Genomic DNA, 3,986 nt, shown 5'->3' with positions numbered 1-3,986 from the left:
CGGATTCTCAACCACTGCGCCACCAGGGAAACCCTCCACTCCTTTTGAATTGGCGAAAACTGATTCAAGATTCTTTCTGTATTTTCTCCTTCTTTTCATCTTTCTGTTTCTCCCTCTTCCACTTCATTTCCTCTTTAAGCCTTTATAATTGTACTAAGCTTCCTAGAGAAATAGGACATGTTTCTGTTTTGTTGTTGTTGTTGTTATTGTTGAGTGTAATAATAAGTGATGATAATGTTGCAAGGTATAACAGGATGGGCTAAAATTCCATTTCAAGAGACGTGGGCAGTGCTCGCTTCGGCAGCACATATACTAAAATTGGAACGATACAGAGAAGATTAGCATGACCCCTGTGCAAGGGTGACACGCAAATTCGTGAAGCGTTCCGTATTTTTGGAATATTGCTCAGCCATAAAAAGAAACGAAATTGAGTTATTTGTAGTGAGGTGGATGGACCTAGAGACTGTCATACAGAGTAAAGTAAGTCAGAAAGAGAAAAACAAATACCGTATGCTAACACATATATATGGAATCTAAAAAAAAAAAATGGTCATGAAGAACCTAGGGGCAGGACAGGAATAAAGACGCAGACCTATTAGAGAATGGACTTGAGGACATGGGAAGGGGGAAGGGTAAGGCGGGACAAAGTGAGAGAGTGGCATGGACATATATACACTACCAAATGTAAAACCGATAGCTAGTGGGAAGCAGCCGCATAGCACAGGGAGATCAGCTCAGAGCTTTGTGACCACCTAGAGGGGTGGGATAGGGTGGGAGGGAGATGCAAGAGGGAGAGGATATGGGGATATATGTATATGTATAGCTGATTCACTTTGTTATACAGCAGAAACTAACACTCCATTGTAAAGCAATTATACTCCAATAAAGATGTTTAAAAAAAAAAAAAAGATGTAGGGCAGCTGTTACATGACAGGAAAGGAAATGGACTTCCCCTTTCTGGACCTTGCAATACCCCCTGTGAAATGAAAGACTGAGCTAGGTACCATGCATGAACAGAGAAGAGCATCACCCAGAAATACAGCGTTAAGTCACACCCCATTGCAGTTGCCCACCAACAGTGCACCCTGAGAGGAATTCAGGACGAAAAGCAGGATGAGGCACTTTGTGCTTTGGAAATAGGGGCCCCTAGATAGTTAGATGCCTATCTCAGGAAGAATTTCAGTGAACTCAGATTCTTGCATCTTCCCATATATAAGAGCACTAAAATCATTAACTTGAGATATCTTTGTGATTAGCAGTAATCTTTCACCACGATGTAATCTTGACTGCATGTATTTCCTAGCCCCAAAAATCGTATATGTATTGGCCCCTCCCCTACCTCTTCAGAGCAGTTCCTCAGCAGTAACTGAGGGGCTGTTTCTTGGCCTATAAGTGCTCAGGAAGACCCTGAACAAAACTTAAACGCACAACTCTTATGCTGTGTGTTTTTCTTTAAGTTAACACGTGTAACAAGGCTTCAAACGGGTCAGTATTTTCCCCTCACTAGGAATGGGTCAGATGTAGTGCTAAATTGACTGTCTCGTTCAATAAGAAACTACTTTAGGAGCGTCCTGGGATCTAAAAAGGGCTGGGAAAGGGCAGGCCCCTTCCCAGGGAGTTTTCAAGTGAGGCAGCGTCTTGACCTGTGGAGGAGCAGGTGCGATCACTTGCGAGCGGGGAGGTGGGTGTGGTGAAGTTCTGGGGGGAGGAGGAGGCCGGTCGGCTGCTCAGAGGCTGCCGATCAGGGGTCTGAAGAGCCTGGGGCCTCACAGGGGTCGGAAAACGGACGTACGCAGGCAGGTGAGGAGCTGAGAGCAGGGGGTTCTTTGGAGTTGACTGGAGGAAGGTCACAGGACGCTGCTGGTTAACACGTGCGTAGAGGAAGCCACGGAGGAAGCCGGTTGCGGACTAAGAGTTGAAGGAGCCCTGAGATCGTCTGAGACAGCAACACGGTGGGAGGAGTAGAGATTACCTTCTACGACGCAGGGAAGGTCTGCATCCTGGCTTGACTTCTTACTAACTAAGCCAACGGGGAAGCTGTTTCACTGCTTTGGCCTTGGTTTCTTGATTTGTAAATTGGGGATCTGAGAACCAGCCTTTCCGAGCTGTCCTGAGGGTGAGAGGCAACCCGTGCACGGCGATGTGCTCATGAAGCGGAGGTGATTATTTGTAAGTCCCTCGTTTTTTCAGGTAAGAAAATCAATGCTGAGGACGGGACATGATTGAGCTATCAGTGTGAGCTACGTCAGTGTTCTCCAACTGGAAAGTGCCCAGAAATCGCCCTGAGAGCTTGCTAAGAAGGCACAACCTGGCTTTGTAGGTCTCGGTGGGGCTGAAGCGCGCACATCTAACCAGCTCCCAGGGGAGGCCCATGCCGCCTCCGGTCACATTTTGGGTAGTAACAACCTACACGCCACCACCTGCAACGGCTGTGCTGAGATTTAAGCGTCGTGTAGATAAAGCGCTTAGCGAATAGCCTTTTCAGGTAGGCCTCCGCGAATTTGTTTGGGGAGCTGTGTGCCTTTAAGTCTGAGCAGGGCAGGGAGGAAGGTGCTGCAAAGTATCAATAGAAGGAAATTGGTGGAGACCCTCCCAGGCAGGGTCCCCAGGCTCTTTCTAGCTGTTAGTTATCTGGGGGAAGGGTTATTTAATGGCTCTGTCTTTAGCAGCTCCAGCTGCTAGGGGACAAGCCCGGTGTGGGCAGCCAGTGCTGACGCAGAATGTTTCCTGAAGGTGGCCTCCAAGAGGCCAAGGATGAGGAAGGCCACGCAACAGAAGGACCGGCCCTTCTTACTGGCCCTCCACCTAGGCAAGTTTACGGCCCAGAAAAGTGCAGACTGTTCCCTGTGGGCCCAGCAAGCACAAATTTTCAAGTTTTATGAGGACGTTGCGGCACTTACAGTGATATCAAAAATTTAATGCCTGTGCTTTGCTCAGCGAATAGTGTTCTTTTAGAAATGGAACTAGGTACCAGGCCAAGCTGCTCAGACATCTGCTTGTCTGGTGCCCCGTTGAAGCCCTTCTTGCACGGAGCTGTCACAGACCTCTTAGAGCAGACACTCATTTGATATGGCCTTGACTCATTTGATATGGCTTTGACTCTCTGCAGGTGTGTCAGAGCACTAGGCAGTTCCTTTCAAGGGCCAGCTTATGGAATAATTTCCTGTCATCAGTCTTCTGTCTCAGTGTCTTGATGGAATTCTTACTGTGCTGTTCTGGCTTTCTGTTAGAGTCACAGCAGGATTAAGGAAAGTTCTGTAGGTACTTCACATTAATAAGATCAGGTCCCAAGGACATCTATGACATAAATAGGAGAGACTCATTGCTTTTCAAGGCAATTGACAAGCTTTTAGACAAAGGCGCTGATTATACAAAAATAGATTAATCCCTGACCCAAAGGCAAGACAAAATTATAAAGTCAGTGAAACTCAGGTTCTGTGTTTTGTACTCCTATTTTCAATAAAACCAACCTTAAGAATGAAATTCTTTTACATTTATCAGAATATCCTAGATCCATGTTTCTCAAAGAGTGGTCTGAGGACCCCCTAAGTCAGAATCATCCGGGTAGTTTATAAACAATGTATATCACCTGGGCCCACCCCAAGCCATCTGAAGTTGTGGAATTAGGGCCCTCCAGACCTGTATTTTTAACCCCCATGGTTTGAGAACCACTGAGTTCTTTTTTTTTTTTTTAGTTTTTATTGGAGTATAGTTGATTTACAAGAACCACTGACTTCTTTAAGGGCAGTAGCTGGGGTGGTTAAGAGGAGACTGTGTGAGTAGGCTTCTAGCTGTAATTTATCTCTTTATCTGCATAAAATTTTATTAGCAGAAAATGTTTCCATGACCGAAAGAATTAGAAAATCTCTGGTGTAGTGTATAGAGAATGGGTTTTCTGGGGTTCAAATCCTGACTGCCAGTGTTTTGCCACGTAATCTTAGGCCAGGGGTTGGCAAATGACTGCTGATTGCCAAGGGCCAACCAGC

At 46.1% G+C, this 3,986-nt stretch overlaps 1 non-coding gene across 1 annotated transcript; it reads left to right on the top strand.

Annotated features, from left to right (window-relative positions):
• The first annotated feature begins 288 nt into the window (after window positions 1-288).
• LOC132351342 (U6 spliceosomal RNA) lies at window positions 289-395 on the top strand. The gene has a single exon (XR_009498281.1). It is a non-coding gene; the product is annotated as a U6 spliceosomal RNA (small nuclear RNA).
• Window positions 396-3,986: the final 3,591 nt, after the last annotated feature.

This window comes from Balaenoptera ricei, chromosome 16, assembly GCF_028023285.1.
Source record: "Balaenoptera ricei isolate mBalRic1 chromosome 16, mBalRic1.hap2, whole genome shotgun sequence".
NCBI lineage: Eukaryota > Metazoa > Chordata > Mammalia > Artiodactyla > Balaenopteridae > Balaenoptera > Balaenoptera ricei.
The sequence above is the reverse complement of the archived record's forward strand: the minus strand, read 5'-3'. Positions and strand labels throughout refer to the sequence as shown.